Genomic DNA, 22,469 nt, shown 5'->3' with positions numbered 1-22,469 from the left:
CCATAATAAGTAAAACTGTTCTCATCAAATTAATGGGGCTAACCTGGGGCCGAGGCTGAGGGACGATCCTTACCCAACCCCCCACTCTCCATTGATTCTTGAACATTAAGAGGCTTGAAGATGTTTGTATTTCTTACATTTTATGAAATACTTTCAATGCACGAAGAAATTCAGCTTTCAATTATTTTCAGTTAGGTTCTTGTAATGAGCAGGAAAACCCAGAATGCGATGGGAAAAGGCATTTGTTGTGTAGCATCGACACTATTATACATTACCACTCATGATTACTTTGAGTTTTATAAATCATGAGAAAATCCTCAAAGTTGTATGAATATCAATGAAGGCCATGAATATATTCTCACAGAATTTGCCTGGTGGGGAAGAGTGAATTAGATGCTTCTCAAAAGTGCCCTGCAGGTTGCACCGAATTAACAAAGACAGGCAGCTACTTAATTTGGGGTAGGGGTAACAGAAGACGTTACTGCCGACAACGGGACCGGCGCACAGTCCACTCCTGGCTCTTTTGGCAACGGAGGCCTGATTTCCTTCTGGGGGGTCATCGCTCCCCACTGTGAGTGGGCTTGGGGAGATGGCTGGTCAAGACGCCCTGACCTCCCTTGGCCAGCAGGCAGGCCCAGGAGCGCAGCTGGGCCAATCAGCTTCTCTCTCTCAACTGCAGATGTTGAGTCAAGGAAGAGTCGGGGTGGGAAGTGTGCTGGAAGTCCTCCACCACAGGAGCATCTCCCTCAAGACCCAGAGTCCTGGGGCCCCCTGCTGGCCAGCCTTCCCGTCCAGTCCCTGAGCAGCGCAGGCCCCTCCCGGCAGGCTCCTTTCTGTCCGAAGTAGCGGCAGTGGGTTCCCCGGGTGGAAGCGGTCAGCGGGGCGGGGGGCATGACACGAGAACTCGCTACTCACGGGCTGGTGTCCACCCTCAGCCTTGTCACCCATGCCCTGCCTGTTGTCACATCGGGTCCCCCAGAGGAAGAGTCAAGAGTCTCGTCCCATTTCCCTGCACAGCGTGCCCTGAATCCGCTGACTCCCGCCAGCACGCTGGGATTGGCTCCAGGTGCGGAGCGGCCCCTCCTGCTTGGCGTGAGCGGGAGATGCTGCAGCAGCCAAGACTCAGGAAGCCTGGGAGCTCTAACAGACTTTTGGTCTGTTTGCTGAACACACGCACTCCAGCCAGGCGGCCCCAGGGAGCCTTGTCTCCAACCCGGGCCAGCCTGGGGTGGTGGGAGAGGGCTGCGCCGTGTCACCAAGAGGCAGAGCCATCAGCACCCAAGCCCTGTGAACGCGGCTGGCAAGAATGGGGCGACCCTCAAACCGCCAGTGGGTCCTGCCGGTGGCCATCAGCACCAAGGGTGCGTCTGTAGGGCTCCTGGACCCAAACCCGCCCTGCTGTCTGGTCTGTAGTAAATGCTGGGAAGGGAGGCACCCACTCACCAGCCCCCCGACAGGAGGCCCACGGCCACGTGGAGCCGGGCTGGCGGTTCCTTAGAAGTGAAACAAGGTCACCATGGGACCCAGCAGTCCCACCGGGCGTGTGGCCCAGAGAACTGAAAACACGGGGTCGAGGAAACACATGCACACCCGCATCCACAGCGGCCGGAAGGTGGAAACCGCCTGCGTCTGTCAGCTGTCAGCTGCTGAAAAGAGAAGTGGGATGCGGTCCGTGGACAGCGGAAGAGTCGACAGCCTCAGAAAAGAAAGCGCAGGGACACAGGCCCCAGCGTGGGGGCTCACACACATCGTGCACTGGGAGAGAAGCCGGACGCGGGAGCCCACGTAGCGTGCGATTTCAGGAGCGCCCAGAACAGGCAAATGCACAGAGAGCAGACGTGTGGTTTCCAGGCGCTGGGGAGCGGGCTCTGCCTTGGAGGGGATGAACATGTTCTGGAACTAGATGGCTGTGCGTGGACTGTGTCATTAAGGGTACATTTTATGTTGGGCGTCTTTTACCAAAATAAAAGCAGGGGTGGGGGGGCCGCTGAGGCTCCCTGGTCAGTGTCCAGTTCCCAAACTTCTGGACGCAGATGGCCTGTGGCCCAGAGTGATGGCCCCACTGCCTCCTACGCCCTGTTACATATTTGAGGGTCAGTGACAGGGCTGCTGCTAACTGTCCCAAGTAACTCCGGAGGAGTGGTTATCACCGTCGAGTCATAGTCACCTGGAGGGTCACTGGTGCACAGAGGAGTGAGTAGGACTCCGCCCACCAGACCCGCCCGGACTAACCGGGAAGAGCCGCTGCCCACGTGGAGGACAGGACGGCCAAGGGCCCGGCGTCCCGGGAGTGCAGCCAGGGGCGCGTGTGCTGTTCTCGCGGCTCCCGGCAGGCGGCGCTGTGGCCACAGGAGCCGGCGCCTCCGTTCCGGGCGCATAGACCGGGCGGCTGGGAGGGAGGACACGGGACGCTGCCAGGCGCCTGCCCCCTGGTGTCCTTCCCGTCACTGGGGTTGCATCCCCAGCCGTTTCAAGAAAGTCCAGCTTTTGTGAACAGGCACATCTCCCCTGCGGCTGGTTGCTCAGCTCCACCCGCTCCGTGAGGCAGGGCCCCTCCCCCCGCGTGAATTCCGGATGCTGCCTAAGAAATCCCCCTGCCATGCACTTGTCAGGTCACAAGCCACGTGTGTGCTGTGGCTGCTCAGGGTGACCGTTCTCCTATTCATTTAAAATTTAAAAAGCAATTTGTATTTATGGAAAACCTTTAAGAAGTGTCATAGGGGTCGAGGTGAAAGGTGAAAATGCAGGTGTAGATGCAGGTGCAGGAGCAGGTGTAGGTGCAGGTGCAGGTGTAGGAGCAGGTGCAGGTGTAGGAGCAGGTGCAGGTGCAGGTGTAGATGCAGGTGCAGGCGTAGGTACAGGTGTAGGTGCAGGTGCAGTCGTAGGTGCAGGTGCAGGTGTAGATGCAGGTGCAGGTGTAGGTACAGGTGCAGATGCAGGTGTAGATGCAGGTGCAGGTGCAGGTGTAGGTACAGGTGCAGATGCAGGTGTAGGTGCAGGTGCAGGAGCAGATGCAGGTGCAGGTGCAGGTGCAGGTGTAGGTACAGGTGCAGATGCAGGTGTAGGTGCAGGTGCAGGTGCAGGTGTAGATGCAAGTGCAGGTGCAGGTAGAGGTGCAGGTTTAGTTATGGACCCTTTATAACTGTTTTATGTAACCAAGAGCATAATGTATGTGTCACTCTGTCACTTTCTTTTTCACTTCTTGGGGATTTTTCCATATAAATTCTTAAGTATAGGATTTATCGTTTCAAGAGCATTTCATTGCAGGAATTTGACTATAACTTATAGAATCAGTAAGGGGAAACCTTAACGTATATTCTCTTCTTTCATGTCTTTTTGATTCTACCAGATGGGAAGGAGGGATTCGGTGAGAGTTTACCAGGTTGTTTCCTACAAAGGGAACTCCTGAAGGGGCTCAGATAGTGCTGGGGGTCAGGGAAGTGACATCAGAAGTATCTGCAAGGGCTGGTACACAGGCTGTCACCATGGCAACCTCTTGGGTGCTTTTTCCCTCTTAATCTGAGTTTATTCTAAGCACTCATCATACTCAGGAACCACGCAGAGCAGGTGATTAATGGAGGATTATTCTTACCAGCAGTAATGGCCTTGAGCTGAATTCTAAGTTTTAGAAGACAGAGCTCCTCTTTCTGGATGTCCTCACGGAGCTGGGCTCTTGGGGCTTTGCTGTAACATCAGCAGAGGAAGGAAGGACCTGACGGTCTGCCACGAGCAGGCTGTGCTGCATCTCTGGTGGGTTATGACACACGGGACCCTCAGGCTCAGCCGAGAGGGGGCATGCTGGCCACCTCCTGCCTCTCCAGGTGCAGGGCAGTGTCTGGGACCATCCCTGCCAGAGCAGCAGTCATCTGCATGGGAACTTGCTCTAGCTCCAGGGCCTTCTGGCTTTGTTGGCTGTGAGAATGCTGGCTAGGAGGAGGTGGGCAGACCTGAGATTATCAACAAAGGTCTTGGCTTGACCCCAGAACCTACCCAGGCCTCCTTCCTGGGCTCTCTGCCCAGCCCAGCCTAGACCAAGTAACTGTTCCCCATCCTCTCCCAATACCCTACCAGGCCCTCCCTCCCTCCTCCCCAGCCATGCTGGCCTTCCTTTAGATCCTTAGATGCACTGTGTCTGCCCCTGCCTCAGGACCTTTGTGCAGGCTGCTCTGTCACCCACCTTCCTTTTCTGAGTTAACTCCTGTTCATGCTCTAGTTTTTAGTTTAGGTGCTACCTCCACCCCCACCGCCAGCCTGGATTGGGCTGACTTTTACAGCACGGCCTCTCTCTCTTCTTGGTGGTATTTGTCACAGTTTCCATTTTATCTTTATTTGATTATTTGACTAATACTGTCTTCCCTGAGACTGAGTGTCCTATGAGGGCAGTCTGTGTCTGGCACAGAGAAAGGGCTAAAGGGCCACTGGTTGTGAGACTAGATGAAATTTGCAGGTGCCACGTTATACCCAAACCAGTACCAAAATGTTAGTCTATTCCAATTCTAAGAGTTCTGTTGGCAGGGGAAGGGTTCCAAGGTCAAATGCGTTTGGCAAAGGCTGCCTATCACAACATGTTTCAGAGAAGCTCCCTAGGTGGGAGGGCGCCAAAGGCCCTGAGAAGTCCTGCAGAAAGGAGGCCTGCTTCATCTTGGTTAACCAAGCCAAAGCAATCTGACCTCTGGACACTTCACTCCCCCTGCCAAAACAGCCACTGCGATACCATGGTTGCTCCATAGGACATACTTTGGGAAAAGCTTTTATGAAAATTCATTTCATAAAAAATGGTCTATTAAAAATCAGCACAATGCAGTCCTAAATCAAGTGTACTTGTGTTTCTCCTTATTCACATTTTACAGTTATCTGATTCTCCCAAATAACTGAGAATTGCTTGTACTGCTGTTTTGCATAAGCTATTATAAAATTGAACCTTTGAGTTGGCAGTTGTGCATAAAATACACAATTTCCTTTTTCCAATTCCTTTTCCTCCAGATGGTGAGGAGAAGAGTAATAGAAATGATGTCTTGTTTCTCCTGTTGATTACTGATGGTGATGATGGTGATGATGATGGTGGTGATGGTGGTGGTGATGATGGTGGTGATGGTGGTGGTGGTGATGATGATGGTGATGATGATGTTGGTGATGGTGGTGGTGATGATGGTGGTGATGGTGGTGGTGGTGATGATGGTGGTGGGGATGATGATGGTGGTGGTGATGATGATGGTGGTGGTGATGATGGTGGTGGTGATGATGGTGGTGGTGATGATGTTGGTGGTGATGATGATGGTGGTGATGATGATGGTGGTGATGGTGGTGGGATGATGATGGTGGTGGTGATGATGATGGTGGTGATGATGATGGTGGTGATGATGATGGTGGTGGTGATGATGGTGGTGGTGGTGATGGTGGTGGTGGTGATGGTGGTGGTGGTGATGGTGGTGGTGATGATGGTGGTGGTGGTGGCGATGATGATGGTGGTGATGATGGTGATGGTGGTGATGGTAATGATGACGATGGTGATGTAGTGATGGCAATGATGGAGAAGATGGTGATGGAGATGATGGTGATGACGGTAAGTTTGAAAATCAAGTGGGCAGTTGACAATATAACAGAAATGCCACAGGGCGAGATGAATCAGAGTCCACTCTGGGCCCAGACCGCATGGGGTCAGCTCCTGGACCTGCTATTCTCTACCGTGTGATCTTGGGCAAGTTATTTAACTCCCTCTCTGCCTCAGTTTCCCTGTTGGTAAAACAGAGATACAAATAGTACCTACCTCCAAAGTTTGAGGGAAATTTGAAGGCAGTCTTGTATGTGAAGCAGTTGGACAGGACCTTGCCCACAGTAAGTGCTCAGCAGAGTTCTGAGTGAGCCTTGTGGTGAGGCTACAGTCAGAGGCTGGATCTGTAACTTTTCATTCTGGTATCATCACATAGTTTTCAAAGTCATGGGGTAAAGGAATGAATAGGGAAGAAAGGAAAAAAAATCCACCAACTCTAGGATCGACGAGTCAAGTGAGAAAAATGAACTCTCATGCCGCAGACTCAAACCTTGTAACCGTGGTTATGGGGTAAAGGAAATGGCCACTGGGTCCCAGGAGAGGGGTGGGCTTTGGAGAGACCCAACCTTCAGACATCCTGCTTGAAGAAGCCTCATGTTGAAGCTGCCAACACTCAGAAAGTTTCGCTCCATCTTGTAATCTTAGGAGGGTTAAGCCTGCTCTTACAATGCATGTGGCCCCAGTGTTACTACACAATTTAATGGCTCCTTTATAGAATAAGTTGAAAGAAGGATGTAGATGAAAAAAAGCCTTCAAATTAAAGGATTCTTTCTTCCCCTTCTAAATATCCCTACAATTGGATTAAATTTGACCTGGATCTCTTATTTGGCACTGGCTTACTCTTTCTTATCAAGACCTCTTTTCTCAGAAGTTTTCACACTGGTTAATTCCAAATAAATTTAATGAGGTCAGTATTAGAAAGATGAACACGTGCAATGCAGCGGCTCTCGTAACAGAGGCAGGCAGCTCAGCACAGGGAAGAAATGAGGGAAACTTCGCCTCCTCAGGTGAGACCCGTGACCCTGTAGTGAGGCTCTCCAAGAGCCTGTCTGCTTTAATTCCTTCCGGCCTCTCTGCCATCATCAATGCATGTAATTCACATCACGAGAGCATTGGGGGTGGGGAGGGAGAGCATCTTCTCTGTACTCTAATCCATCGCTAGAAGGTTCAAGGCATCTGCGGATCCAGCTACGACCAGCATCCCGCACTCAGCAGGGTAGCCACGGAGACGCCTTTGGAGAAAGATGGAAGATGACACCACCCTGAGGTCCAAAGGAAAGCCGGAGTGAAACGGAGCCCCAGTCTTCGAGTTACGGAGGACAAGGGGATTTGCCCCTGGGGTCCTGTTGCTCCGGACATCTGCTGGAGAATTATAATGGAAAAGAAAACAAGTTGATGGGTTTAATGTGGCAAACAGAGCAATGGTCCTTAGAGACATGCCTTCCTCCAGCAATTTCTTCCCGACCCTACAGACATTGTCTCTTCCAATCTTTTCAATAAAACACACCTTTTCCACCTAACAAAGCTGCCGCACTGCACGGCGTTACTACAGAGTATTCACTGATTGAGCCATGCTTTGATGTAGATTACTTCACGGAGGAGAGCACGTCCTGGTTCCCCGAGACTTCACGAGCACTTACTCTCATGGCGCCGATCGTCTGAGCGGCCATAGCGGGCTTCAGCGCTTCAGCTGCACAGGAGACACACAGGCTCATGCTGAAGGTATTATGCCAACAAGCTCGGGTGTAGAATGCAAATAGTTCTGGGTTCCGATCCTCATCTCACTCATTCGTGTGCCTGCGGACAGGTTCCACTTCCTCTTCGTCTCTTCTTCTGTAAAGGGGCGATGATACCTGCTGGATGGCAGTTGCCGAGAGCATTAAGAGGAAGGTGTCTGTAGTTACACAGACCCGTAGAAAGCGCTCAACAGATGGTGGCCGCACTGCCTCCTCCTGCACCGCCAGCTCCACCACGCCCTCATCGCGGCGTTCTCGGCGTCACCACCGTCTCCACCCACATCACCACCAGCAGCAGCACCACCTCCGTCACTGGCCTCTGCTGCCATTATCTTCGACATCATCACTGTTGCCATTGCTGTCGTCGGCACCACCTCCGCCGCCATCGTGGTCTGAGGGTTTGGCGTGACTCTCTCACTTCCCTCTCCTGCCTCTGAATCCTGCTTGTATGATGACACAAGACGCAAACTCAGGGAAGAAGTAATGGGACACATCTCAGCAGCAAACGCAGGTTTCTGAAGCAGGAAAAGGTTTAAGATCTGCTCTATGTCTCCCAGTGTCCAAGTGACAGTGTAGTTGGGTGTGACCTTCACGTGGCCCTCCCTGGATTTAACTCAGCAGGTCCTGCCGTAACTCCACCTGTGTCGTGGAGGACGTCTCCACGCATCCTTGGGGAGGGGTGAGAAAATAGGGGGTGAGGGGCTGGCAGACTGGGGCCAGAGCTACGTGCAGAAGGTCTGTGTGGCCATGCTGAACTCTTGGCACCACCTGGCAAGAAGTTGGGCAGGTGCTGGTTTCCGAGTTGGGGTGTGTCTGCGCAGGATGGCAGGGTGTGGGTCCCCCCCCAAATCTGTGTGCCCTGGCTCCTGTCTCAAGGAGGCTGGAGCTGCGAGGGGCTGAACAGTCCTGAGGGGGCAGCTGCTCCTGTGCGTGGAGCCAGCGTGGGCGCTGGGAAGCTCTGCCTGGCCTCTTGGCCCAGCCACGGCCACTGTGGTGGGCGTCGGGGGCTGAAGCCTGAGGGGGGCTGTGAGAAGGTTCTAGCGCTATGACCCGGGCTTTGGAAATGGTGGGGCTGAGCGAGACGGCGCCTGGTTCCAGCGACACCCAGGATTCTGAGGGGGCACCTCCGTTTCCTACTGCAGACACAGAAAACCCCACAGTCCTGTGAAGACGAGGCCCCTCGACAGGCTTTTTTTGCCCCAGCATTTTCATATACGTATCTGGATTTTTGGCTCCTCTGGGAAAACAGGGACATCTGGCCGTGCTGGCCCACGGTGGCATCCTGGGGACGAAGACAGTAGCCCCCCCGATGGGGGCACCTGCTCTCATGTCCGCCACAGTCCTCACTACGCCTCTTGCCTCGCCCTGCCTGGCCCCAGGTTCATGACCTTGAGGCAGCCCCCGACCCGGGGTCTCAGTTCTTAAGTTTTAGTCCCAGATGGGCGGCCGTTTACATGCGGGGAGCTGGCCTTGCACGAGCTCATCAGCCTGGCCTGGCTACTGCGAGGGGCAGCCTAGAGCCACCATGGTCCTCGTGCGATCACAACACCGCCACCACCTCTCCGGACACGTGAATCTCAGGTCCAAACTCAAGGCGAAGTTTGGAGAAACTGCCGGCGTTTCCCCCAAGCTTCTCAGCTGTGAGGGGTCTGGGGCTCAGACAGGGAGGCCAGAAGGCATCTTCACGGAGCCACAGAGAGCAGGCGGGCTGCAGGGACCTCGGCAAGGTGGCCCGGCCCGCCCTCCGCATGCACACCCTGGACAGCGTCCCTGCCGAGAGCGTCCTGCCTGCCTGACTCGGTCCAGCCACGGATGGGGAGGCTGAGGTGAAATCCTCTAGGGGGGAGGTGGGGATTTGGGGAGAGATGCCTCTAGTCTGTCCTCAGAGGCGTCTGCACCCAGCTGGCCCACCTCGGGCCCTGCACAGGGGAGGCACCACTGCAGCCCTGGTTCGGACGGCTGAGTCACACCTCTGCGGCAGCCTCTGCCTCGCAGACCCTGGGAGCTACAGGTGTGCCAGCCTACTTTCTTCTGGTATCGGTTTCATTTTAGCACCGTAATAAAAACTCTGACAATCTAAACATGGCAATACTCTGCTCTAAATGACCGTCATCAGGGGCTCCTAGTAACACCCCCAGCATGAGGCAAGACGGTTACTGCAGTAAAATGAATGCGTGACAAAGGAGTTTTATTACGTGCGTGATTGTTCCAGGCATCAGGACGCTCTCTATGCTGCACTCACGTAACGAACACATAATTCGCCAACGCGTTGGCCTTGGAGTCTGAAGGCACAGTCACTGCAAATAAGTACATAACTAATGAGATGACACCTAAAAATGAAACCGCAAAGCCCCACCTTCCTCTCTAAAGAAGGAAAACAAATTCTAGTAGCTCTTGAAGCCAAAGGAGCTGGGAAGGGACATACCGCCACCATTTGCTGTCACAGCCTCCCCTGCAGCTCAGGGTGGTCTGTAGCCTGTCTCTGCAGGATGAGACAGAAGGGAAAGTCTGGAGGTTGCGGGGGGAGCAGTTACGGGGATATTTTGTTTTCTAGCAACAAGCATGAAAAGATAGTTACTACTGTTATTTCTTGAAGAGGAGAAGATGGCAGGAGCATTGGCAGCCTTCTTGCAACCACAAGGACACAAAGCCAACAGCTAAGGTCACTGGTGTCAGGAAATAGACAGTTTGACTCCTTGAGTGCATCACTGAGCCCATGAGCCATTACCAAGTGAAGAGAGATCTTCACTTCTCAAAACATAAAATAAAATCATAGTGCCCAGGTCACTGAAGATTGGGTGCTCTGGTCCTTGCCTGGAAAGCAGCCTCAAGGGTGCAGGGAAGAGCAGGGTGTTCTTGCCATGAGGCAGAGGGATCTCAGAGGGAAGCAGGGGCTGGCTGCTCAACCACAGGGTGTGCTTCCAAGATAGACAAAGGCCCCTGTGCTTGGAGACCCCCAGGAGTCTCCCTGGAATGAAAGAAGACGACCTGATTGCTGTGAGCTGAGGATGTGAGAACTGTGTTCTTGTCTTGGGCGCTGGACTCAAGGGAAATGCCTTGGTGCTATAGGTCCCTGGAGCTCAGACCTGGGGGCCCCGTGGGGGTCCTCTAACTTCTAAGCTGGCTGAAGACTCAGCTGTCTCCCCTGCAGCCTCTGGCCAACCCACTGGCCAGCGAAGGCAACTCTGCAAACTCCTCAGGGGGCCCTGCTGCCGCACAGTCCAGCCTGTCCCGCCTCCTCGGGGTGGGGCTCCCACTGGAAGCTTCACAGCGAGTTCACGGCGGGGCCGCAGGGAGAGGCGCTCAGAGGTGTGGTGTCTCGTTCAGCCCCACACGTGGCTGATGACAGATGAATGGATAAGCAAACTGCGGTCCATCCGGACAACGGTTACCATTCAGCCTTAAGAAGGAAGGAAATTCCCACATGTGCTACAATGTGGATGAGCCTTGAAGACACCGTCCTACGTGAAACAACGCGGGGACACAAAGGACGACTCCCACACGCTCCCACTTCTGCGAGGACCCCCGAGGAGTGAAGCTCGGAGAGGCAGGAGAGGCGGAGTGGGAGGTGCGGGGCCGGGGGCCGGGGGCTGGGAGGCTGGGGTTTAACGGGGCAGAGATTCAGTTTTGCCAGAAGAGAAGAGCTCGGCAGACGGAAGGCGGTGACGGTTGCACGACATTATGAATGTATGTTAACGCCGCTGCGCGACGCACTTACAGGTGACGCCGTGACTGCAAAGTTTGTGTTGTGTGTCTTTCACAATAACAAAACGAATCTCACATCTTCCTTTTCACTCCTTTAAATGTGGCTAGTAGGAGATGTGAAATGACACCTGCAGCTTGCTTGTTGTCTCTGGAGTGTGGAGCCCGAGGGAGGGGCCCCACAGCATCGGGTACCTCTCCCCAAGGCCCCGTGGTTACTCGGCTCACGTTTATTTCTTTGGGGTTGGGTAATGTTTACTTCCCTGCGTCTCTCTGGGGTACCCTGTGCCCAGATCACAGAGGGGCCCACTAAACGTGTGCAAAATTGAACCGAATTACAATTATAAGATTTTTTTCCTTTTCTCTTTCCAAACTGCAAAGCCATCGAACAAGTGTGGGGCTGGGTCATGGGGTCACAGACGTAGGGGAGGTGGAGCTTGAGGGGGTGGTTCTGGCTCCTTCACGAGAGACACTGCCTATAAACCCCAGGATGAAGCGTGTCCTCGCGCGGCCCGGGGCCCAGCACGCAGGGGCCCTGAGAGACAGCGCCCCGGGGGTCCCGAGTGACCTGGGGTTCTCTGGGGAAGGTGAGGCCGGGGGGGGAGACGAGTGTGAAGACAGGATGGAGTCGGGGGTGGGGACCCCGAGCGCAGCCAAGGGGACGGAGGGAGGTCGGAGACTTTCCCCGGAGAAAACCAGCAGATCTTGTGGGAGAGCGGGGCTGGCGACCTCAGATTCCAGGAGGCAGTGGTAAGTCTGTCACAGCTCAAGGTCACAGCGTCCTATCTGTAATGCGTGTCCCCACCCTGGCGGGTCCTGTCCCCAAGCACCCCACGTGCCTTGCAATAATAGCTAAATAATCGAGCCCCCCCACTCCCCGCACCCGGCGAATGAATATGCATTTCATCAGCACAACTAAAATAGCTCCTTTAGAGACGCCTCTCCTCCTCAGAGCACACAAAGCCACAAAGAAGGTTGGTAATTACACGTGCATCACAAGCAGTGCCAGCCCGGCGGGGGCCCAGCGCCTCGTGTAAATCGCTCCAATCAGCCGCGGAGGGAACCCCACAAGGACACGGAGAGCGGCGCCTTCTCCTAACGGGTGCTCACGGGTCCTGGCAGAACAGCGCGGGGTCCGCGGGGCTCGGGGGCGGGCGTGAGTGGTGTCATCTTGGAATGAGTTGCTCTCCAGCTAGGCCGTCTTCATAAAGGCGGACGATCGTCTTGATGGTGTGTTTGGAGGAGACGTGATAACCCACAGAGTTAAGGGGCTGCAGATACAAACGCATCTGGGGTTTTCCTCGGGGGAAGGAATGATGTGTTTTAATGCGTCTGAGATGCGATGCAGGTACCGATACACTCCCGTTCTCTCTCTGGGTCCCCTTCCAGGAGGGGCAGCTTCAAGGCCATTTCCCTATTTCCCCACGGTTGCCCCTGACGCTCCTTCAAGGCCGCTCATCCCAGTCCCTCTGGGGCTGAGCAAGACACTCTCCAGGGGAAGGTCTTGCTGGGAAACGGAGATGAAGTCCTTGCAGGTCTGAAGACCCTGGACAGCAAGGATGGGTGGGGCTGAGAAGGGAGGAGGGAACCCAGAGGCCCACTGAGGCAGGAGGAGGGCAGCTGGGGGCACTTGGCCGCAGCCACGGGGCTCCTGCTGCGACACCAACCTCAGGGTGTCCCAGTGGGTCCCCCAGTGGTTCTAACTTGCTTGGGCCAAGCAGCCCGCAGGCCGGGACTAGCAAAGGCCACGAGCAGGAGAACCCACTGCTGTTGGTGCCGGCAATCAGGACGGCAGGCAAGGCTTCTGCTTGGACTGTTGGGGGACAAAGACGTGCAAGGGCAGATCTGTGCACCTTCCATCCTTGTCCCCAGGAGACACCCCAAGGGTCTGAGACTGCTCCGAGGCCACGCAGGACCTGCTCTGGGGAGTGTCTGGAGCCGTTCCTGCACGAGCCACCGCTGTGGTGTTGAAGTCACTGATGGAAACAAGCGCAGGTGGCAGGAACGGGGTCAGGAACAAGCCCAGGCTCGGCGGTGGGAACGGAGGGCGAGGGAACCAGAGGGCGGCCCGTGGCGGGAGCGTGCAGCCGGCGAGGCCACGGCGGTGCCTCCTGGGAGTGACAGCGGCTGCTGCCTGTTACTGTGATGGCCAGAACTACCCCACAGTTCTCCCAGACTCTGGCCCCGTTCCCCGCCGCCTCCCGCCTGGGCACAGGCCTCCCCGAGAGGTCGCCTTTGGGTGTAAGCAGTCATTCACATGAGTCCCGGGAAGCTGAGGGCAGGGTTTCCTTCCACAGCAGGTGCCACGTTCTCTGTCTCCGGCTGGCAAAAGCATGGCCTCAGTTATTATAAAAATTAACATCTCATAGGATAGAAGAAAACAATGTGGTGTTTACGGAAGTGGAAAATAGAAATTTCCATCCCTTTTCCCTAAGAATCTCAGCCGAACGCTGCCTTCAGACTCGCTCCTGCTGTCTTCTCATTTAATTTAATTAAAAAAATTTTAAACTGACGTATAGTCAGTTTACAGCGTTGTGTCAGTTCCTGGTGTGCAGCGTGATGCTTCAGTCTTACACGCACACGTGTATTTGTTTTCATGCTCTTTTTCATTACAGGTTACTACAAGATATTGAATAATGACACGAATGACTCACCTACAAAACTGAGACAGACTCACAGACGTAGAGAACAAACACAGGGGCGCCGGGGGTAGGGGTGCAGAGGGCTACACTGGGGGTGAGAGCTCCTCTCCGTTTGTGTTTAGAAAACCAGGGAGCTGGCGCCGCCGCCCACTCCCGCTCGTGCTTCGCCCACGGCGAACACGCGGCGGCACCGTCATCGGGCCGGTAGCGGTGAGAGCAGACCGAGGTGGTGAGCGGGTGTTCGGGTGGGAAGGGTGGCCGCGTTCCCTGAATAACCCCCCTTCCCTACTCTCCTTCCTCCCGAGGCTGCTGCAGGCAGAGCTTCCAGATCACCACCCTGCGCCCCCGAGAGCCCTCCGGTGGGACTTCTGCTCCAGAGAGAGGTCTCGTCAGCCTCCTGAGGACCCCACGGGGGCGGGGGCCGCCCTGGGGGACCCCAGTCTGCGCCCGGAATGGAAGCGTGCAAGGCCCGGGTGTGGGTGACTTCAAGCTCCTCTGTGCCAAGGCCAAGTGATGTTGCCTCCTTAGACCTCTTTCGTAATCGAGGGAAGTGGGGGTTGAAAAGTAAAGCCGAGTGTCCCGCAGCAGCGGGAGGCCCGAGGACAGGTAGCCCAGCTCCTGGCTCCAACCTCCCCGGCTGTGAGACCTTCATTTCTATCCTGGGCGTAGTTTGCATTTGATGATCAAGGATTAAACAGTTTCAAAGATTCAGAATCAGAAAACCAGTGTTCCTCCGGTGTATTCTCATTCTAGCTTGGAATTCCGCTGCCCGCGGCCTCCGGGGCCTGAGAACTTAATCTCTAAGCCTTCAGGAGGCCGCCGCCCCCGCCCCTTTGCTGCAAAGATGGATCTCCCTTTCGGGGTGGGGGGCTCACCGGGGGGCCTTCAGGGCTCCTGAGCGCCCAGGAGTTGGATTTCAGATGGTCTGCCCTCCAGAGGTCTAAGAACGAGGCCGAATTTTTGGAGCCTTCCTGGACTAACGTGGTCAGGGGTCAAGGTCAGGTCAGTAGCTCATTACTGTTCCAGGAAACTGCAGCGGGCCACCCCAGCTCACGGGGAGACAGAAGCTGCTGGAGTGGCTGCAAGGGCGATTCCTGGGCTGTCACAAAGCTCGGTGCAGGGGCCTCGCCGCCTTGGGGCGGCGACCCGAGCAGCACGTCACTGCGACCCCGTTGTGGCCTCTCTCGGGTGGACATGTCCGGCCAGGAGCCGCGGCGCTGGGGTCAGGAAGGACACCTCGGGTCCTGCGGCAGAAGCCCTCTCTGCCCGCCACCTTCTCCACCCCCTGCCCTCGGCACACGCGGTGTCCATCTAACACATTCCTGGGGGCTCAGGTGCACTCGGGTGTGGAATTTTCCAGCATCCTGTTCAGTGCTCTCAGGGGTCCCGGGTTGCTGCAACGCCAGGCGGGGCTCCTCGGCTTATGGACAGGGAGAAACTCGGTTTCTCCCCAACACCCACACCTGAGTTCAGAAAGCTGTGTGTGTCACAGAGGGTCCCTGGGAGGGACCGCCCTGCTGGGGCAGGGGGCGCATAAAGGCGCTCCAGCCTCCACCAGGGGCTCTGTGCAAAGAAATGTCAGCGTTAATACCGCCCCCCTCACCGCATGGTCCCTGGTGAGACCTGGGGCGGGAACGCGCTTCCTTTAAAACGCTCACCCTGGAGTGCGCGCCTGGCCCAGGGACTCGCAGCCCTGCCGGGGAAGTGCTCATCCCCGAGGCGGACGCCAGGCCAGCCCTGGGACGAGCGGGGTCAGGAGTGTGCGAGTGTGCCGACTGTAAACGCGCCAGCATCTCAGACGTGTGTTTATGGCACATCCTCCTAACGGGGCTCGTTCTCCTGTCACTGCAGAGCAGGGTCTGATTGCACGCTGCAAACGTTCTCCGAACGTGCCTCCACCTCGTGTCTCTTGTGCAAGTGAGTTTCCTGCCAGTCGTTTTGGGAGCCTCCAGCGCCCTGAGGGGGCGGCATGCCCCTGCTCATCAGGGGGAGGCGGCAGAAACCAAACAAAATGGCCACTGGGATGTGGCTCCTGGGGCAGATCAGCAGGCTTGCCACCCCCCTGTGGAGGGTTCTAAGGACTGCTCAGCCGGCCTGGGTCCCAGCCTTGCCCCTATGTCCTTGCTGTGTGACCTCGCGCACCTTACTTACAGTCTCTGTGCCTCACTTTGCTGGTCGACCACCTGGGGCGACAGGGTGAGGCTGAGAGGAGATGATTCCTGGGATGTTCTCAGGGGCCCCTGCCCTCACCCCAACTAGCAGGGGGCTGTTCCTATCCCCACGTCATAGACTGGGGGGAGGGGACCCCGAGGGGTGAGCAGGTGGCCCACACATCACACGCTGGAGGTGGGGCCTGAGGTGGCCCCTGAGCTCGAGCTCCCGACGCCATGGCCCCCAGCGTGGGCTCTTCTGGCCCACGAGGCAGGGGCTGTCGGTGGTAACGAGCACCTGCTGCCTCGGAGAGGACAGTGGACCAGGCGGTGGGGTCCCCAGGGAAGAGTCCCACCACTGGGTGCAGGAAACGGCACACCACTGGCAGGAGCTGGGAGAGGCCGGCGCCCCTCCCGCCACTGTGGGCGGCCAGAGTCGGGCTGGACCGAGCAGGCGGCACCAGCGGCTCCACTGGCCCAGGTGCTGGTGCGGGGGCACCAGACACTCCTGCTGCAACGTTCACACTAGGGCTTTGGACGCAGACGGGCCTGGATTTGAAGCTGCTGCCTTCCAGCTGGGTGACCCTCGGGCAAGCGACGGAGCCTGTCTGACCCTCAGACTCCTCGTCTGTGAAAAGGTAAGTGTCACAGTGTCCTCGCTGAGCAAGTGGCTCCATCCGCGACAGAGACCAGGTGAGAGGCACAGGTGAGACACAGCACTCGGCACCCGGGTGCCCCACCCAGAGGGCGCAGTTCTCACCCACAGAACTCCTGGACGGAGTGAGAGCCGGGCGGGTTCCCGAGGGCGCAGCTTGGCTGGATGGATGAGAAGCCTGGCTCATTAGTGGATCGTCGGGAACGAGGCTGGGGGCCTCCGAAGTGCTGGAGGGAGCGCGAAGCCCGCTTTGAACATCCGCCTTGCAATCTTGTTTACACTGTTAATTCTCAAAACTGAAGGGGCTGGCTGACGGCGTCAGCAATTCTGTTTGAAATCCGTGGCAGTAATAATTTAAGACCCCGCTCTTTCTGCTGGGGAAGGCAGGCAGTGGCGCGTGACTCCGGATCGGCCTCCAGTCTAAGCCTGGCGACCTCCAGCCCTTGGAGCCCAGTGCCCGCAGCCCCTGTGGCTCCTGACGCACGGCGTGGGCCCTCCGAGCCGTCTGCTGGGTCAGAACACGGGGTCCTGTTTGTCACGGGGAGGCTGTGGTTCTTCTGGTCTGTTTCTACGCGTATGGCTGACTGGCTGAAGGCGCCCTGTCTGTTGTGACAGCCTGGGGTGCGAAGCAGCTGCTTGGGACAAAGCAGCCTCTGACACATCTCAGGCATGGTAGATGTGGGAGGAGGCAGCATGCATTCTGCACAAGATGCCAGCCCTGGAAAATGCCTGCATCCAAGTCCTAGCTCCCTAAGCCCGGGGCTCGGGTCAGTAACGAGCCGTCTTCCACAGAAACACGAAGATTATCTGCCATGGTGACTGAATCATGCACCAAGGGCGGGGAACGTTCTCATCAAATTTCAATGCCAGTGTTTGGGATGGTTGCACTTAAGATACAAGCCACACGGGGTAGGAGAAATCCTCTCCAGGGGTTAGAAAAACACTCAGGGAGAGGGGCAGACAGGTGTCCCCACAGCCGGCGCCCGGCCAAGACCCACCTCCCTGGGCACGGGACCCCCCTCCAGCCGCTGGGAGCAGTGGGGGCCCACAGCTCACAGCTGCCCCCTTCTCTGGGGAGCTGCCCTTGTCTGACAGGAGCCCCCTCGCTCGGGGAGGTCACTACGTGCTCCCCGCCCAGCAGCCGGCGACTGTGACAGCTGGGGGTACGAGGGATGGCTCAGGGGCCAGGCCGAGGCTGAGGCCACATCCTTGCTCCACTTCTCCCGTCTGCCTGGCTTCCCTCCCGCTTCTCCTGATCAGCGCTCCCGGCCCCCCATTTCGTGCACCTAAAGCCCAGGCTCGGCTGTGCTTCCAGGAAGCCACGGCGAAGCGGAGGCAGCCAGGCTTGACAGCGGATGAGTGGAGCAGGACGAAGGCCGCCCGGCTCCCAGCGGGGGAGACTGCCAAGGACACGGAGGGTGGACGGCAAACCACCGGGCTTCAGATGCAAACCCCAGGTTGATGGCTGGGCTGCAGCTGCAGGGGAGCGGCCCCCATGTGAGCACCCGCTGAGCTTACGGATAGGACGGGGAGAGGCCGGGGCCCCAGGCATCCCAGACCTCCTGAACTGGGCACCAACCGTTTTCCAATTTGCTTTTCCATTTTCAAGCAGTTGATTTCATTTGCTTGGCTCACTGCTGGTCGGGGAGCTGCCTTTTCTGATTGCAAAGGCACAAAAGCTCTTTATTGGTGTTTCTTTGCTTCCGAGGGTCCAAAGTTTGATCTTTACTGCAGGCGAGTAACGGCCACAGCTCTCCCTCCTGGGGTGCCTGTGTGCCAGCCCAGCACAGGCATTTAACTCGCAGCCTAGACCAGCGCCGTCCTGAGACGCCGGCGCAGGGGCCCCCCGCGTCCAGGACGATCTTGTTCCGGAAGCACGAGTCATTAGACGTTTCCTCCAGCAATTTTCCACTTCCACCTGGATCACACCCGCAGCAGAGACCACATTGTTTCTCCCTAAGAGTCGGGGATGTTTGTGCTTTCTATTGTGTGCTTCCAGAGCAGCAGGCCCGGCGGGCAGGAGGGAGGCTTCTGCCGGCTTGGCGCCGCTGGCTGTGCAGGGGGAGGTGAGGGAGCTCGTCTGGCTGGCCCCCTCTAGCCCCCAGTACAGATGCAGCCCGCTTGTGGAGCAGGGTAACGTCTCCAGCCCCTGTGAGCCCAGCCTGGAAACTGCAGGGGCCGTGCACTCACATGGCCCCGCCCCGAGAAGCGGTGCTGGGGCCGCGGCTCCGAACCCGAGGGCGACGAGGCTCGGGTCCCCGCCCGGATCTGCCCAGAAAGCAGAGGACTGATGATTTCAGAGTCGGAGGCGCTCACAGTCTGCGGGGTTGCTCTCGGCCTGTCGGGGGGCTGGGAGGGAGCTCGGTGGAGAGGGAGGAGACGGGGGAACAGGAACCTGGGGGGACACATGTAGACGCTGATCTCCGGCGGGAGTGGCTCGAGTTTTTATGAATCCTAATAATCTCACACTGAGTGAGCAGAGGCCTGAGCCCAGAGGTCACAGCTGGGTCAGAGAAACCAGGCCAGGCACACGCCCCGGGCCAGGTTTTATTACATTTCTATTTGGTTCCGATCGCAATTAGTCCGACTGTGAGGTGTCACTTACTCGCTGTTATTTAACAAATAGGTTTTGAGCGAAAGCAGAAGCAACGTTCCAGGCAACCACAGTTCAGAGTTACGGCGAACAACGTTCTGGAAAAAGCCGCCCCGTTCAGAGAGACCTGTGAGTTTGGCTCAGCATTTTCTATTTAGAAGACAGATTCCCCCCCCTTTTTTTATAAAGGCGTTTAGATTTCATTTTCTTTTATTGCTTTGCGTAACAATTCTTTCTTCATTGTGGTAAAACACGGAACATGAAATATGCTGTCTTAGCCGTTCTTGTGTGTGCGGTTCGGTTCGGTTCAGCACAGACGTCCAGAGCCTCCCTATTTTGCAAGGCTGAGCCTCTGCACCTACTAAACCCTGAACACCTTGCCCCTCCGGTCAGCTTTTGCTGGAAACAGTCCTGGTAACCCACCTGCTCCAAAACCACTACGGTTCACACAGGAACCAGCCATGATGATAGTAATAAGAAAACAACAACAGCACAGCACAGCCCGGCCCTGCCGCTCCAAGGCGATGGGGGCCCACCCCTCTCCCCGTGTCCCTGTGCCCCCACACTCCCTCCTCCCCTGGGCCCAGCCAGCGCCTTCCTCAGCCAGGACTTCCCCCCGCGCCCCCACTTCTCTCCGCTGCCTGGAGAGCGGTCCTGGCTCCTGCTGGGGAGGGCGGCCCACCCGCACAGCCCAGCCCAGCCAAGGCCCAGGCACGAGCCCCAGCCCTCCAGGGCCACACAGACCACTGCAGTAGACACAGCGAGCTTTTCAAATAAAACCTAGTTCCTCTCCCTCCCCGACCACCCCAACAGCCGCTCCGATGGAGGACAGCGTTCACACTTCTCCCTCGGCCTCCGGGTTTTGTCCTGCTCCGACCCTGCCGAAGGCCTCACCTCACCGCCTGCCAGCCCCACTGCCCTGACGCCTGTCTGTCTTACTAGCGGCGCCTGCCGGTTGTAACATCTGCTTTCAAGGTTCTGCCTTTGTCCACGAAGAGCCCAGCCACAGAGAACACCCCCTGCCCAGAGAACGCCCGCTTTCTGTCGCATTAACACCCGAGCTCACGTATTGAAACCTGAGTTCCTGCTCTGGTGTTCTCACCCGTCATCTCCAGCGGGACCCGGCCGCCCCTCCGAAGCGTGCGCCGGCGTCGGCCCTGCCTCCTCGTGGGAACACTAACGAGTCCTGGGGTCACGCACACGGATGTGATCGCCCTCAGTGGTGTGCGTGCGGGGACTTCGATCTCTAACACTGTGTCCCCCGTTCCAGGTTCCTCCGCCCTGGCTTTAGTTACGTAAACCGTGAAGACGGCGGGCCTGTGTGTCTCCCCGGCTGTCACTGACAATTCGCCACAACACTGAAGACCTGAGACTGACTCGATTTCTGAGTTGTGCTGACGTAGCACATCCCGTCCGCCAGCCGGCCAGCCCTGGAGGGACCGGGGCTGCTCTGACAGCACATGGTTGCCAGAAACCCTTCTGAGCGGTCACGGAGAGGGGGACTCCATCACTGATGTACTGATTCCAAGTTAAAGGACCACTTGCCACGTGGCCACCCCCTCGACCCGGGGTCTCCCAGGCTGGGGCCGGTGCCTCCCTGCTGGGACTCGACGTGGTTTCGGGTGGTGGGTGGACACACCTGGACTTTAAACAGCAACCTCGTTTTGCTGCCATTTGGGGTGGGGTCCATTCTGCTTAGGCCTGGTGATGGGGGTTTTTCGTTAAACAAGGGTTACATAACATGCCCTTTAGAACAAACGTCCTCCGTGTAAAAAGGGAGTTGATTTAACTAAGACCGTCAGGGAAACGACAGCATATGTGGAATCCAGCCAAAGGCAGACCGGGTGAGGGGGGTTGTGAAAGGCTCGCCCTGGCCAGCAGGACCGCCGGCGCACTGACGGTGCCCGGGGACGGGCACGCGGCCACAGCCCAGAGCCTCGGGAGGGAGGAGGGCTGGGTGAAAAGCTGCCCCGGGGTGTCGAGCCGACTGGGTTTCCGTTTCAAATCGCGTTAGGAGCGGAGTCTGCATGTACTGCCCTTAATGTTCCGAGACAGACGCGAGATCCGCGAGACCCGGGGGTGGGGGCAGAGCTGGGACGGGAGAGACGCCCCACACACCATTAAGACCCAGAGCTGGTCCTTAATGTGCCCACGTCTCAGAAGGAGGTCTAAATGGAGGCTTTTTCCCTGAGTACCGTGAGCAGCGGTTATAAATGTGTCTTTGCGCGGAGTCTTAGCTGTATTTTTTGCAGCTGGCATTGCTACATTTGAAACAAGTCCAAGAAAACAGATGTACCCATTAGGTTCGAAATCTGAGTCAGGATTCTGGAAGCGCAGGGTCCTGGGTGACGGGTGGAGATACAGCAGTTCCTGGCCCTGAGCTCTGCGGCGGGGCTGGGGAGCCCTCACGGCCCTGCCCACTCCGTGGCACCTGCCTCCTCACCGTCTGGGCAAGGTTTCTAAGCCACTGCAGCACAACCAGTGCGCAGCTGCAGCCGGTTTCTGGGCCTCAAGCGTGGCGGGAGTGTGTCTCCCGCCTTCGCCAGTCTCGGGCTCACTTCTGTTTGGATTGGGGTGTGCTGGCCGACTGGCTCTGGAGCGCCCTGCATCCCAGCCCCCTGCTGGGTGGGTGTCATTTAACGTGACGACAGATGACATTGCCGGCTGTGAGCTCTCCGGCTTTGCTGAGCCGCCCGGGACGCCCCGGGGCTGGAAGAGGCGCTCTGTGCAGACAGAGCTCCGCATCGCCCTCCCGGTCCTGCCCCATTCCCGGACACCTGGCCGTCCTCTTGGCACCACCCGCTGCCCTGTCCGTTCCACCGTGTCGTTTGCACCTGAGGAACTGTCAGTAATTCCTCCGTCTGTCTCGTCTTCTTGCTTCTGTTTAGCTCCCTGAATGCTGTTTCGGTCATTACTGTGTGGCTGCTTTGCACGGACTATCACAGCTCACAAGACCTGCCCATAGCCGCCTCCCCACCCCCGCCGGATGGCCGAATCTGCCAAACCTCAGACGGGGCCCAGGGACAGCGGCCTCCCTGTGGGGAGGAGAGGGAGCAGGCGGGCCGGGGGCAGTTCTGGTCCAATCAGTTTAGCCTGGATAGCCGCAAACTCAGACACGGTAGGACCCCCACACCCGGTCATCAGCGGCTGATGACACTCCTCCTCTGCGTCCTGACGGCTCTAAGACCCCTGCCCCCTCCTGCTGCAGACACCAGCCGGGCCGAGCGAGCCCGGCGCCTCCCTGCGGTTCTGGAGCACAGTGACCACAGGCCTGACAGCGCCCGTCCTTCCACCACCACCGACCCTCTTCCCCACGGCGGCTTCTCTCCACAAGCTGCTCCTCAGCCTGGAGAGCCCGCCTGGCACCTCCTGGGCCTCCCAGAGCCCCCCCCAGCAGTGCTTCAGCTGGGGTGGGTGTGGGGGGCATTTCCACAGCCCTG

At 57.3% G+C, this 22,469-nt stretch overlaps 1 protein-coding gene and 1 long non-coding RNA gene across 6 annotated transcripts in view; one reads left to right on the top strand and one right to left on the bottom strand.

Moving 5' to 3' along the window:
• Positions 1-22,469, bottom strand: part of CDH4 (cadherin 4) — a 465,344-nt gene that overhangs the window by 76,845 nt on the left and 366,030 nt on the right. The window lies entirely within an intron of this gene.
• On the top strand, positions 18,066-21,113 carry LOC116657872. Its single transcript, XR_004313026.1, has 3 exons — positions 18,066-18,980; positions 19,063-19,158; positions 19,843-21,113. It is a non-coding gene; the product is annotated as an uncharacterized LOC116657872 (long non-coding RNA).

Source organism: Camelus ferus, chromosome 19 (genome assembly GCF_009834535.1).
Source record: "Camelus ferus isolate YT-003-E chromosome 19, BCGSAC_Cfer_1.0, whole genome shotgun sequence".
NCBI classification, from domain to species: domain Eukaryota; kingdom Metazoa; phylum Chordata; class Mammalia; order Artiodactyla; family Camelidae; genus Camelus; species Camelus ferus.
This window is presented reverse-complemented; position numbering and strand designations above follow the sequence as displayed.